This window comes from Schistocerca piceifrons, chromosome 3, assembly GCF_021461385.2.
Source record: "Schistocerca piceifrons isolate TAMUIC-IGC-003096 chromosome 3, iqSchPice1.1, whole genome shotgun sequence".
Classification (NCBI taxonomy): Eukaryota; Metazoa; Arthropoda; class Insecta; order Orthoptera; family Acrididae; genus Schistocerca; species Schistocerca piceifrons.
The window spans coordinates 690,908,666-690,923,920 of record NC_060140.1 but is presented as its reverse complement, the minus strand read 5'-3'; positions in this window follow the sequence as shown (position 1 = coordinate 690,923,920).

Below are 15,255 nucleotides of genomic sequence, written 5' to 3'. Positions count from 1 at the left end.
CATTATGTTGAAAAAGTGCAGGTAACAGTCCATAATATTCACCATCACTAATCAGACAGTTCAGGCATGAACAATAGTTTGAATGCACACAAAATTGCTTTTACAAAATTATTATCAATGCTCTTACACTAAACATACAAATTATAAGAAACACACAAATGATATCAGATAATTGTCATATTAACTATTACAATACACAAATAACAGTAAACCTATAACATTTATGTGTGTCAGTGCAAGCCACAACAAACAAGTAAAATAATATTTAGGAGATAGGTCGGTACCAATTTGGGATTGGGAAAGGAAAACACACAAAACACACTCAGTCATCTTTCGTCCACATTAGTGCTACTGTGTAATTGAATAGTGTTAACTGTGTAAATGCAATTCTGTCAAAATTTGATGTTCTTCATGTGTATCAAGCTGTAGTGGCAGCAATGTATAACAGTCAATAATAGTTAGTCAAAGTCATAGTCATCATGTCAAGACCAATGTTTGCCAAGCCAAATCAAATGTACGGTTGCTGAACAACTGTCAGTGAGCCAAGATATGCAATTACTTCATCTCTCCAAAAAAAAAGTATGTACTGCTTATTGATTTAACAAAGTGTGTGTAGACAATCTTCCTTCCACTTTAGTGTTCTAGTCTGCTGTCTTCATCCTCCTTGTTCCATATAGACCAACAAAAAAAATATGCACCTCACTTGCTTTACCTCTTATCCACCAGAACTCCAATAATCATCAGCATCACATAATCGCAATACTTCAATAATACCTCTTACATCAATACATATAAATCTTATCATCAATACCATTTACCTTACGTCTTGTCCACCAAAACTCCAATACTCATCAACTTCACATAATCTCAATAATACCTCAATAATACCTCTTCAATACGTCGATACATATAAACCTTATTACCAATATCATTTCACTTCCATAACAACTCTTTCCTCTAGTCAGTCTCCTCGAACAAGTACAGATAAAATTCTAGTACAAACTTCAGTTCATCATCCCATACAATCCAAAGACACACTGTCAACACACAACCTCTGTGTAGTCCACCTGACCCATATCTTCTACTCATTATGAATTATAAGATACATTTTGGTTACGTTGTCCGTCATTAAATAAGAGAAATGCATACATGACCTCTAACAGACTTTAGTTCGAATAACTCTCAGTAATTAAGTACAATTACGGAGTGTGAATGATCATAATATTTCACAGTGTGTACACCACCTCAAGAATCATGGCAGAAGCAAACATGTGGAGTATTTTTTGTGTCAAGTGTCACTTCCTATTTCAACTGCTCACGAACAATGCAGTGTAATAACTGTCAATGGTCTAACCATAGTGTTGGTATGTCATGTCGTTAGCTTCCTTCCTATTAGCATAAATTTATACAGCTTTCATAAAACCTCCAGCTCATGTGACTTCTATGAAGTTTCTTTTACTAATGTCGTTCGTAGAATTACAGCAGTTCATTTTCTCATCTTAAAATACAAGGCACTGAGCGTAAGCAAAACATGCAATAGCGAGTAAATATATCAGTAGAGAACAGAATGTCAACAAGTGGATGCAGCACAATCCCTACAACGAGGCTCTGCCAAGCGAACAATAATTAATACCATAGTGTAACCTAAACTCTATATTCGTACACTGTACATCAGCATTTCTATATACCAAATTGAAGAGTAGTTATGACAACAAAACAGAAATGTGTAAATATGCAATCCATAAGCAAAGCAGCAAATATATGTCTTACACAATAAACAGGTCATTAGCATCACATCAGCATAAGCAAATAAATGTTCATATGTAATCTTAATAAGTAAACATGAAGGCGCAAGCAGATAAATCACAAAGTATAACTTACATACATAACCACAGTCAGCACAATTAATCAGTTGACAATTACAATTTAAATAAATAAGCACAGCAGGCACATAATAAAAAAATATATATGACATCAGTGAAAAAGCAGTGCAGCCAAGCGATGCATAATATATACAAATAACAACCCTGTTCATTAATCAGTCATTGTCAAAATCAGTTAACGTACGCAAGCACGTCGCTTCACAAGTAAATTCATAGAACATGAAATATGAAATTAGCACAAAGTATGAATCACGTAATCGCGAGCAGCAAATTACGTCTAAAGCACGTACCTAAGTGGAAATATGTTACCTGAAAAATAAATTCAATTAATAGTTACCTTTTTAGTTTATTAGTCTCTTCCTCGAAATTACATTCTTCCTGAAATTTTCTCGATAGCAAGTCGTCTCAACGTCGGACACGCACAGAATTTACCTGAAGTTCTTAAATATTTTATAGAACCGTATCCTGAAAAATACTAAACGTTAATAACATAATTCATCAAGTCGCTATACCTTTATACTGAATTTAATCGGAGAAATTAGACTGTGTATTTGTTTACGGCTGTCAGTGCATTCGCACTGAGCGCTCGATCAGCTGTAGGCGCGTGACGTAGGAAGTAATTGTTTGCGGTCAACGACTGCCTTGTGCGGCGCGCAGACTTGAGTGTTGCTTTGAGTATGTGCCGCCGCCAAAACACAGCGCGGTATCCTTGTACTCTCCGCATGTTTACATGTAACTGTTAGTTTCTCTAAAGTATGTCATTCCACAAAAATTTTAACGTTAGATATATGATGTATTCCCTTAGAGCGTCGAGATTTAAGAGTTTCTACTTCAACAGTGTTATCATGAATGATTTTGCGAACCCTATATGGACCGTTATAAAGCAGAAAAAATTTGCGACACAATCCCTTTCCTTTGTGAGACAAACGGTGGGACTTAATTAACACCTTTTGGCCAATTGACAAGGCTTTTAAACGACCAGGACGTTTAGCTGATTTCTCTCTTCTAGCAGCCGCAGATGCAATATTTCGTAGAGCCAGGTTGACAACTTCAGAATGCCGCAGTTTCCATGTAGGTGGAAAAGGAACGATTTCAGAAATGCGATTTGTCGGTGCTTTGTTTTTTAATATCAGTATTGGCGGTAAAGAAGTTGAGTCATTAGGAAGTTCATTCAGAATGTTTTGAAAAATATGAAGATACTGATCCCAAGTTCTGTGATTCTGATGACAATAAAGTCGACACAATTTATTGATTTCCTTCATCCATCTCTCTGAAGCGTTAGATTGAGGGTGAAAAAGTGAAATGAAAATTGGTTTAATCTTACGACGCCGTAGAGTACAAAGCCAAATTTTAGAGCGAAATTGTGATCCATTATCTGATATAACCTTATCAACATGATCCACTTCTTTAAGAAAATGTTTGATGAAAGCATTAGATACTGAACGAGTTGTTGCTTTGCGTAAAGGTGTAAAACACACATATTTTGATGTCAATTCCACTGCTACGAAAATGTACGCAAAACCATTAGTAGAACGAACCACTGGACCGAACAAATCGACTGCAGCCATCTCCTTTAATTTCGCTGGAATCATAGGAAACAACGGTGCTCTATGAGAAATAGTTGGCGGCTTAGCCTTTTGACATAATTTGCATTTGGCAAGAACAGATCGAATACGTTTTTCCATATTACTGAAGTAGCAATTTTCTCGTAACTTATGAAAGCATTTTCTGGGACCAAAGTGTGCATAACTGTAATGTGTGTACCAAATCAATTTATTGACCCACTCATCAGGAATACAAACTAACCAAACAGAGTAGTCGACCGATTTTCGTTTAAAAAGAACTTTCCAGATAGTTCGCAAAAACGAGGTGTGGCCAAATTGTCCAATCTAACAAAGGGTCTAAGAAAATTACAGACACCAAGGAAACTACGAACATCACGTTTTGTGGTAGGAACAGCATAATTACGGATAGCGTCTAGCTTCTCTGGATCAGGAAGAATACCTTCTGTAGAAATAATGTGACCGAGAAATTTCACCTGAGAACGACCAAATTCAGATTTTTCCAAGTTCACAGTAATGCCAACTCTTGCAAAGATACGTAATAATGAATCCAAAATTTTGTTATGCTCACTCCAAGAATGTTTAGCAATAAGAATATCGTCAATATATGAAGTAATGTTGTCACGAAGATAAACAGGTAAAATTTCGTTTAAACTACGAATGAATGCTGCTGAAGGTACAGTAAGTCCAAACGGTAATTTCCGAAATCTCTTTTGGGTAAAATCGTCATATCCGGTTAATCTTTACTGACTCTCTAGATAGATTGATAGTCTAAGAGTTGTTTTGACAGATGCAAAGAATAGTAAAAGAGTAGGCAGCGGTGCAGAAAACTAAAAGGGAAATAGCACCACTACAGCTCGGGGCCCTATGCACGCTACAGCACATATTCACTTAGTATAGTGAATCCCCTGAGGACATTAATAGCTGCACATAAATTCCAGTTTGTGACTTAGTGGCAAATTTAGCGGAAGTGCGTACGTAAATTGATCTATCCATGAACGTGGATGTATGTCATTCTTAGAATTGCGGAAGATCTTAAATTTCCGAACAGTCAAAAAGTGTTTATAGTCAAAGTTTTCGCCTCGTGGCGACAAAGACCTACCGCGTCTGTCCCAGTCCGAATGTCGATTATTGTCAAGTTCGCGCGCCTGGCGCTCTCTTGTTGCATCCCGTAAATGAAATAAATTATTTTCTTCAAAGCCCTCTGCTATCTGTGATTCTAAATTTCTTCTGCTGTCTTTTCCTACGATTTCGCCTTCAATTTGTTTGACTTGCTTTCGTAACGCCTCAAATTCCCTTTTAACGCGTTCATTAAATCTTCCCTGATTTTCAATATGTTTATTTATGTTCTGGTACTCTTCGGTTTCTGCAAATGGTAATGGAGCTGTATCATCCGAATCTCTGTCCCCATTTAAACTAAGACTTGTCAATTTATTTGAAATATCCTCAACTCTTTCCGATAAGTCACCTAATTGTTCTTTCTGTTTATTTACGTCTTCCGTAAGTGTCGCGACTCGGGTTTCAGTATTGACACATTTGGTAGTTAACAGTTCATATTGTTGTGTTAGGTTATTTAATCTGTCATTTGATACGGATTCCTCGATTCTTTCAAATATTTCTTCCTTATCGTGTGCACGTTGTAAATTTAACTCTGAAAATTTTTGTACTATCATGCGATCTCTTTCTTCCTGTTCTCTATCCTGTTCCTTTTGTCTGATTTCTATTGAAATTAACCTATTATTGTGAGCATTCAAAATCGGTTGTACTTTTTCTCTAATTTCTTTCTTTAATTCATCTTTCATGTTTTTGAAACATGTCCCTATTCGTGAATCTAACCGTGTTTCCATTGTTTCCATCTCTGTTTCTAAACGTGTTGCCACTGTTTTTAATTCAGATCCTAACCGTGTTTCCATTGTTCCCATATCAGTTTTAATTGTTCCTATTTGTGATCCCACTGTTTTTAATTCAGATCGCAAAGTTCCCATCTGTGATCCCAAATTTAATATAGCACCCATCAACTGCTCCATGTTAATTGATTCGAAATTCTTTTCACCCCTAACATTTGCCACAAAACCAACTTCTTTCGTCATAGCTGTAAAGCTATCTGTGTTCGATACTATTTCAGAATCTTCTATCGTATTCTGTGAATTTTCTGATTGAGAAAAATTTTGAAATGGTTCCGGACTATTTTCCCGACTTATTAAATTGTTTTCCACTTCATTATTCATCAGACTGTTCTCCTGTGTTGACGAGTTCGCCATGTCAACAATTTCGTCATTCTGACTATCCATCATTTTTGCCTTTTTTATCGATCGCGTAATCATTTACAAAACCTACAAAATTCGTCACTATACGAAAATTACACAGAATGACACTATCTCCAACAATACCATTCACACGAAATACTTCCCGACAGATACGCCTAACGAACAATTAGAACCTTCACAATTGCACAAAATTGTCAGACCTGTATACAAGACATCAAAAATTAAATTCTGCCAATATACCATTAAAAGAATGACAATTACCAAATCTACTCATGCAATATAGACTACAATTACTAAACTACAAATTACTACAACAATACTACTGTCTACTATTTTTACAATCAGAAGAATTCCAAGGGACGATCCGAAGCAGCGGTCGCCACGTGCATGGGGGCTTAATTATATATTTTATTTTTCGTAGCTGTCTGTCCGATTACGAAGTCTCGTAAACGGTTGGCCCTGACTAGTTTTAGTACGCAATCTGACTGCATAGAATAACAACAAAGAATGAAAGAAAATTTCCGTTAACACAATTAATTGATTAAGTCCCCAGCAACTATAAAACCTAGGAAACAACAAACCACAAGTATAGCTGTTCTGTGTGTGGAAGTGTGATTCAACGTACACATCTGGCACGGTTCTTCTTCCATAAGACAAGAAATTTTAAATACCATTTATACTGAAGTAATTAAAAAAAATAGAAATACTATAATTGCACAAGAAAACCAGAATTACACTCTAATACAAGGACACAAGCCAGATGCTTTGTTGACTGAACCTGTAATGACGCATTATTTACGACATTAAAATAATAAAAAAAACAGGGAATTTGTTACCTTCATATATATTGACGAAAAGCACTCTGATCATTACAATATCTCCATTAGAACAACATCTGCTGTCTATCCCATCAAACAACTGCATAAAACATGGAACAAGCACTCTCCACTACGACTTCTCGACAAGAACTTTTCACTACGACATCTCAGCAAGCACTGACTACTACCACATCTCGACCAGAACTGACTACTACGAGTTCTCGACAAGCACTGCCAGTGGAGGCGGCTGAATAATACTCTTTGGCGCAATCTCTGGCGCTGTGGCTCAGTGTAGCCACCTTTCAATATTTTACCCGCCGCCTCACATTTGGGCATCGGCCGGGAAAAGAATTGAAAGGTGAAAGTGATTGGTAGAAAACAACGAACTCGGTAGGCACTAACAGGATACCGAAGTGAAATAGGTAGAGACCAGTGCGAGAACAGTGCTAGGATTTACTCGCGAGTGATGAATAATGTTTGAATGTCAGCCGTAGTAACCTGGATCGTGACGGAAGGAGGGAAGAAGAAGAAGACACTAGGTCGCGGTTGCCACCGGTGCTGAGTTACTGCCGTAGGCGATATCAGCAGCCATCTTCACCACCACAGCTGCTGCCGCTACCTGAATTACTTCGCGAAGCGTCGCATCACGTTTGCTTGTACCCCGTATCGTGTTAGTTGCTGTTAACATGTTACTAAAAATGGATACCTATGTGAAAGTTAAGAAGGAACCGGTGTCTGACAATGAACCCTCAGAGTAACAACTGAATTTAATGAGGATGATTCCTGGACTCGGGTACGCGCTGGCCCCAAATCGAATCCGCCCGGCAGATTTACCGATGAGGGCCGGTGTGCTGGCCAGCCTGGATGTGGTTTTGAGGCGGTTTTCCACGTCCCACTAGGTGAAAACTGGGCTGATCCCCACGTTCCACCTCAGTTACACGACTCACAGACATCTGAATACGTTCGTACTATTTCATGGCTTACACTAGACACAGACAGCTGGGGTACACTAATTCTGTCCCAGGGAGTACTGGGTGGCGAAAAGAAGGGCATCCAACCACCCTTCGACACTAACATTGCCACATCCATAGTAACCAAGCCGACCCCATATTGAAGTGGGACAATGGTCCTAGAAAACGATTTGTTTGGATGTACATGTAAAGATTTGTAGAAGTGTTTTCAGATTCCTTTAGCATTTTTCCTGTTGTTACACTGGGTAATTTGGTTTTATATTTCACTATTTCTTCAGTATATCTATTTGTGACATTATGAACAATCCGTTCTCTTTGCTTGTTGTACTGATTAGTGCCGTTTTCTGTTTTCTGTGTTTCATGTATACTGTTTATGGGTTTACTATCATTTGTTTTGTTTTTAATTTTATGGAGTTTTTGTTTTCCGCAGTCGTCTGTCTTAATCTGATGGAGGTTTTGGTTTTCGTGAACATTTGTTTTATATCCTCTTAAAAAAGTTTCTTTGTTAGGCATGGACTGAAGTCTATTGTGTTGCCTTTCCCACTGTTCGCTATGGTGTACTCACTATCACTGATTATATTTTTCATTGTTTTATGTGTGATGTGAGTTTTCAAATTACGTACAGGGCCAGTTTCAAGTAACTGTTGTTCCTGTTGTTTAGTGTTATGTCAACTGAACTGGTCAAACTTAGTGGAAATTATTTTGTGTTTTAGGTGTGTCTGCGCATTTTCAGATTTTTTGGTTAATAGTTTCTTTCCTTTGCAGTCCTGTTCCTCCCATTTGTTTTGTAGTACGGCTTTTGTGCTTTCCATAGGCCATACACTACTGAGTAGGTTGTAATTTGGTTTCCTAATTCTTGGTGAGTTTTGGAAAGTTGACATTGTTTTGATTTTTGTATTTTGAGTAGGCTTTAATTTCGTTTTTCAAACAAGCTTGCTGTGTTATTCCTCATTTGTCGTACTACTGGTGACATAATTCTTTACTTCAGTCTTAATATGGTTAATATTAATATGGTATAGTTGTTGAAGTCAACGTTTATGGTAATTTAATGAAGTTCGCAATAGTGCTTGTAGATGTACTGAAAAGCTTTGCAGGGAGCGCTTGTAAGGGCGAAGTTTGCCGAATTTTCCTCCTCATCGCTTCCTTCCTGTTCGACTCTACGTGCCCGCTTTTTCAGTGATATGGAAGTCCTATGTCTACAACATAAAACCATTAACGTTTCTTACGATTATGTACAAAATAAGACATATAATTATTTAAACAAAGCCTCGAAAATTCAAATACAGTGAAGTAAAATTTCATGGAAAAAACACGAGCACGCAATAGAGACTTCGGATACATTTGATCAATATCGTATTTCTTAGTTGATCATAGAGAATATAATTTACAATGAAATGCATGTAACTGAATTTATTCAAGGCTTGCTTATGATTACAGGAACCGATAGCAATTATCATACGCTACAGGCAGTTTTGCACACAAACAGTTGAAATTTAAATAAGAGAAATGTATTATTCTAAAGATAAAATTACAATAAGAATTTTTCTAGTTCCGTCGTCAACATCCGATATTTGCTTCCGCATCTCATTTGGTAAAAGATTACCACTATTGGCCATGCCACAGAGATACCCGTCTGTATGCGAACCATCTCCTATAGAAAAGCTTGCTTAAGTCTTTACAAAGGTATTAAAAATGTGTAAAAGTAAGAGGTTAGAATACTCGTCCGTTATATGTCAGGCACGTCCTGTCTCTGTATTTTAAACAGTGACAGTGATACTGTTTATAGTATTACAGAAATGCACGTAGGTGCATTTTTGTAGTATTATTTTTCAAAAGGTAGAAAAAAGGAGCAATTGCAAAGTCTCATGTTTCATAACCATAATTTTATCTTATTTTCAGAAATGATCATGGTCTTATAGCAATGAATGACATGAATTTATCATAAGCTGCCCCTGTTAGCAAATGGCGTTTGAAGGGGTTGACAGAAGAAAGTGCTAATCCACAAGGTCTTATTTCGAGATATTCCTTATACGTTTTATTAAATTCAAAGTCAGAAACCCAAATTCTATGCGACGAAACAATTTTTACAGTAGAGAGCTCTCTTTGGTGGTACATACGCAGTTGCTGTTAAAAGATGTGGTGATTTCCAAAACGCGACAGATAACTTAATCAGTCTGCTCCTCACTAAATTGAGTGTTAGCACTTCATTCTGTCGAGCACTTCACATATTTTCTGTGTTTGTTGTAGGACTTAGGCAGGGAATAAAGTCTCAGTCCTGGTGTATTCCTTTACTGAGTGCACTCTATCGTACACGGTAGTCGGGCGCCTGTGCTGACAGGTTTAAGTTTTTATTTTTATTTTGAGCCCCAGCTACGCTACTCAGCAAAAGTTCCTGTCTTGCAAATGGTAACGCGCTGCTGCTTTTCTGCCCCGACTACAGCAGCGACGTCCAGATAACTGTAACCAGGCTGAGTGCAGGACAGAGACTTGCCGTCGATATAAAAGTGTGTAAAACCCCGGAGGGTCGCCCTCTGAGCTCTGAACGAGCCCACGTCCTTGCTTGCAGACGTCAGGACGGCAGTGTGTTCCGCAATAAGAGCACTGTGGGTAGCAGCACTGTCGCCAGACAGCTCCACATGAAGGTTTACGCTCGTACCGTCCGTTGCGGTTTGGATGGAGTTGGGTCTGGTAGGAACATACATTCCCAACCTTGTAATACTTAGTATTCGGCGCAGCAAACTTCTGTGCAAGTGGAGGTGGTCAGCGTGTCTGTTAGTGGAAACTCCTAACCTGAGCAAAGTGACTCTATTTATTGATGTCGTAGTGGTGGGATATCTGGTCTTGAAGTGTAGCATGCTGTCTTCTTAAGGATATATTGAAATTGAAGTAAGGTAAAATTTGTGCCCACACAAGAGTGTGTGGCTAGTATTATCGGAAATTAACTGCTCGCTAAGTCGCAGCCTACCTGCAGCTACAGAGTCCTCGTCCAACGGAAACGTTCCGGTTACGCACAGTAAGGTGCTGTCCCAGTCAGTCCGAGTGGCTTTGACGCCGACATGCAGATAACCAGCTGCCCGAAGGAATGCCACCAATGGTCGACCTGACATTCTACGTATTTCCCTCTTACGTATGCATATTACACTGTTTCTAGTCGGTTCGTCTAAAACCTACTTCTCCTTCTTTTATGATGCGTACTCTGTCCTAAAATGAAAAATCATATTATGTACTGGCATCTTAAAACAGTTTATTTTTTATTGTTACGTAAGTTATGTTATAGCGCAGGCTCTATTGTTTAAAAAATACCCTGCTTAATGCAGAACTTTATAATACTCGTACACTTACCACTTGGAAATACTGACAATCATATGCGCAAATATAAATATAAAGGAAGTCACATGCAGAAGACGCAAACATGTAGCGCTACGAGTGAGAGTATATGTCGCCTATACACGTACATATCCCTGATCTTTTAGTTAGTATGACAACGCATCTTATGCACCATATGCTGATCCATGGGCATGGACGATATTTTATTTTATATTTATTTTAAAGCAAACTTTGTCAAGTAGAAGAGATACGATTTTGAAACTTCGTGATCGTAATTTAGCTTTTAGGTTTTAAATTGGAGTTTCTGAAGATCTTGTCATCAGTAAAAATTGTGTGACAGCCTCTGACAGAAAATAGGATTCCGACTGCACAGGTTTTGGCACAACATTTCTTGTTCGAAAATTTCCAGTCCTCTTCATCAGTATGCCATGTCAGAGCCGACAGCTCTTCTATCTGCTGGAAATGTTGCGGAGTTCAGACGGACAGATCAGTGGACTTCCCTTGACCTTTTCTGGGTGCAGACTTCATTGGATGTAAATTTCACTGAGCGCAGTATATAGGACACTTTTTACGGATGCGGTGACAGAATTTTTCTGTATTGAGGAGAAAGGAGAAAATAGAAAAATGCAGTAAATGAAGCAGGCAGAAACGAATACAAACGTCTCAAAAATGAGATCGACAGGACGTGCAAAATGGCCAAGTAGGGATGGCTAGAGGACAAATGTAAGGATGTAGAGGCGCATATCACTAGAGGTAAGATAGATACTGCCTACAGGAAAATTAAAGAGACCTCTGGAGAGAAGAGAACCACTTGCATGAATATCAAGAGCTCAGATGGAAACCCAGTTCTAAGCAAAGAACGGAAAGCATGAAGGTGGAAGGAGTATATAGAGAGTCTATACAAGGGCGATGTACTTGAGAACAATATTATGGAAATGGAAGAGAATTTAGATGAAGATGAAATGGGAGATATGATACTACGTGAAGAGTTTGACAGAGCACTGAAAGACCTAAGTAGAAAGAAGGCCCCGGGAGTAGACAACATTCCATTAGAACTACTGACAGCCTTGGGAGAGACAGGCCTAACAAAACTCTACCATCTAGTGAGCAAGATGTATGAGACAGGTGAAATACCCTCAGACTTCAAGAAGAATATAATAATTCCAATCCCAAAGAAAGCAGGTGTTGACAGATGTGAAATTTCCCGAACCATCAGTTTAATAAGCCACGGCTGCAAAATACTGACACGAATTCCTTACAGACGACCTCGGGGAAGATCTGTTTGGATTCCGTGGAAATGTTGGAACACGTGAGGCAGTACTGAACCTACAACTTATCTTAGAAAATAGATTAAGAAAAGGCAAACCTACGTTTCTAGCATTCGTAGACTTAGAGAAAGCTTTTGTCAACGTTGACTGGAATACTCTCTTTCAAATTCTGAAGGTGTCAGGGGTAAAATACAGGGAGCGAAAGGCTATTTACAATTTGTACAGAAACCAGATGGCAGTTATAAGAGTCGAGGGGCACGAAAGGGAAGCAGTGGTTGGGAAGGGAGTGAAACAGGGCTGTAGCCTATCCCCGATGTTATTCAATCTGTATACTGAGCAAGCAGTAAAGGAAACAAAAGAAAAATTCGGAGTAGGAATTAAAATCCATGGAGAAGAAATAAAAACTATGAGGTTCGCCGATGATATTGTAATCCTGTCAGAGACAGCAAAGGACTTGGAAGAGCAGCTGAACGGAATGGACAGTGTCTTGAAAGGAGGATATAAGATGAACATCAACAAAAAAAAAAAAACGAGGATAATGGAATGTAGTCGAATTAAACCGGGTAATGCTGCGGGAATTAGATTAGGAAATGAGACGCTGAAAGTAGTAAATGAGTTTTGCTATTTGTGGAGCAAAAAAACTGATGATAGTCGAAGTAGACAGGATATAAAATGTAGACTGGCAACTGCAAGGAAAGCATTTCTGAACAAGAGAAATTTGTTAACATCGAGTATAGATTTAAGTGTCAGGAAGTCGTTCCTGAAAGTATTTGTATGGAGTGTAGCCATGTATGGAAGTGAAACGTGGACAATAAGTAGCTTAGACAAGAAGAGAATAGAAGTTTTCGAAATGTGGTGCTCCGGAAAAATGCTGAAGATTAGATGGGTAGATCACATAACTAATGAGGAGATATTGAATAGAATTGGAGAGAAGAGAAATTTGTGGCACAACTGGACTAGGAGAAGGGATCGGTTGGTGGGCATTTTCTGAGGCACCAAGGGATCACCAATTTAGTGTTGAAGGGCAGCGCAGAGGGTAAAAATCGTAGAGGGGGACCACGAGATGAATACACTAAACAGATTCAGAAGGATGTAGGTTGCAGTAGGTACTGGGAGATGAAGAAGCTTGCACAGGATAGAGTAGCATGGAGAGCTGCATCAAACTAGCCTCTCGACTGAAGACCACAACAACAACAGAGGATCTTTAACTTCCAGTGATCTGAGATTCACATCTAGCAGCATTATACCAGCAACATGCCCTGCCTCAGATGGTTCAAATGGCTCTAAGTATTATGGGACTTAACATCTGATGTAATCAGTCCCCTAGACTTAGAACTACTTAAACCTAATTAACCCCGCGCGACTGCTACGGTCGCAGGTTCGAATCCTGCTTCGGGCATGGATGTGTGTGTTGTCCTTAGGTTAGTTAGGTTTAAGTAGTTCTATGTTCTAGGGGCTGATGACCACAGATGTTAAGTACCATAGTGCTCAGAACGATTTGAACCATTTTTGAACCTAATTAACCTGAGGACAACACACACATCCATTCCCGAGGCAGGATTCGAACCTGCGACCGCAGCAGCCGCATGGTTCCGGACTGAAGCGCCTAGAACCTCTCAGCCACAGCGGCCGACGCCCTACCTCTTATACTTACAGTGTCAAGAGGTTGCCTGTGAACTCGCAGTACTCTGATCTCTGCCTGACACACTCAATAATACTGGACGTGAGCCCTTACCCTTCCCAACACAGTGTTGGAGAGTTTTATAGCCAAATACGATGAAACGTAATAGTTGGAATTATCACTGAACAGTGCTGTCATGTCTGCGAGAATGTAAGTATGGCACCAGATACTAAGTACAGCAGACTGTCAAGGAACTGAGCAATAAATGTTACAAGGGGCGATCAAACAGTTTCCGTTTGAAGGTCGTACAGTCCAGAATCGAAGTTCCAGTCAGGTAAAACCATCGTGAGCATTGAAGTAATCGTGCGATTGGCGCATCAAGTTGAAGATGCCAGTTTGGTAGAACGCCGTGTCCTACTGTATGGCCGGCCGGGGTGGCCGAGTGGTTCTAGGCGCTACAATCTGGAATCGCGCGACCACTGCGGCCCAGGTTCGAATCCTGCCTCGGGCATGGATGTGTGTGATGTCCTTAGGTTAGTTAGATTTAAGTATTTCTAAGTTCTAGGGGACTGATGACCTCAGAAGTTAAGTCCCATTGTGCTCAGAGTCATTTGAACCATTTTGAACCTACTGCATGAAGAAGTCCGTAACTGGCTGCTGCACATCTTCATCTGCCAGGAATCGTCCACCATTCAAAGCTTGTTTTAAGGCAGGGGTCTCCAAACTACGACCCGCGGGCCGAAACCGGCCCGTGAGGTCCGGTAAACCGGCCCGCGTTAGCTGGCCGGACATCCCCAGTGTCCGGCCCGCCAAATATTTGAGGTGGTACCTATACTGCCAACAATTGAGTTTCGAGGCCTATCGCGACCAATACACCGCGACATTGTCGGATCTCTATCATTACAAAGCAGATGGTCATGGTTAAACTTGTGGCTACCCTCAATAAAAGACAGACCGTTCTCTGTGCGATAGTGAAAAAAAAAAGAACGGTTAACAGACTAGTTTGGCGAAAACATTTTAAGTAAAAACTTCTTTGCATTTTATTCTACTCACGAGTCTGGTGCAAGTCTTTCAAATGGACGCCACTTCGGCGACTAGCCTTAGTGATCAATCATTATGGAAGATGCTTCTTAAGCGAGGTTTAACTTTCTTTTGATTACTTTGTAAAATACATACAGTCCACCAACGAAATTATGTAATTAAATAAAAATCGTAGTTCGTTTCAGTGCTAGCTATTCCCACAACCTTAGATTTTTGCGATTTTATCTTTCCTTTCGCCTTACATTACGATGATCATGGAGTGCTATGGTGCTTTAATCCCACTAGGTGGATCTTGGCCCTTATGACTTCGTGGAGGAGGCAATGTGGCCCGCGGACTAACCGTTCTTTTTTTTTTTTTTTTTTTCGCTATCGCACCGAGAATGGTCTGTCTGTTTATTGTGGATAGCCTCAAGTTTAACCATGACCTTCTGTCTTCTAATAATTTCCGGGTATGCAGCCGGATCCCGTCGACATTCTGCCACGATATTTCGGCCCAG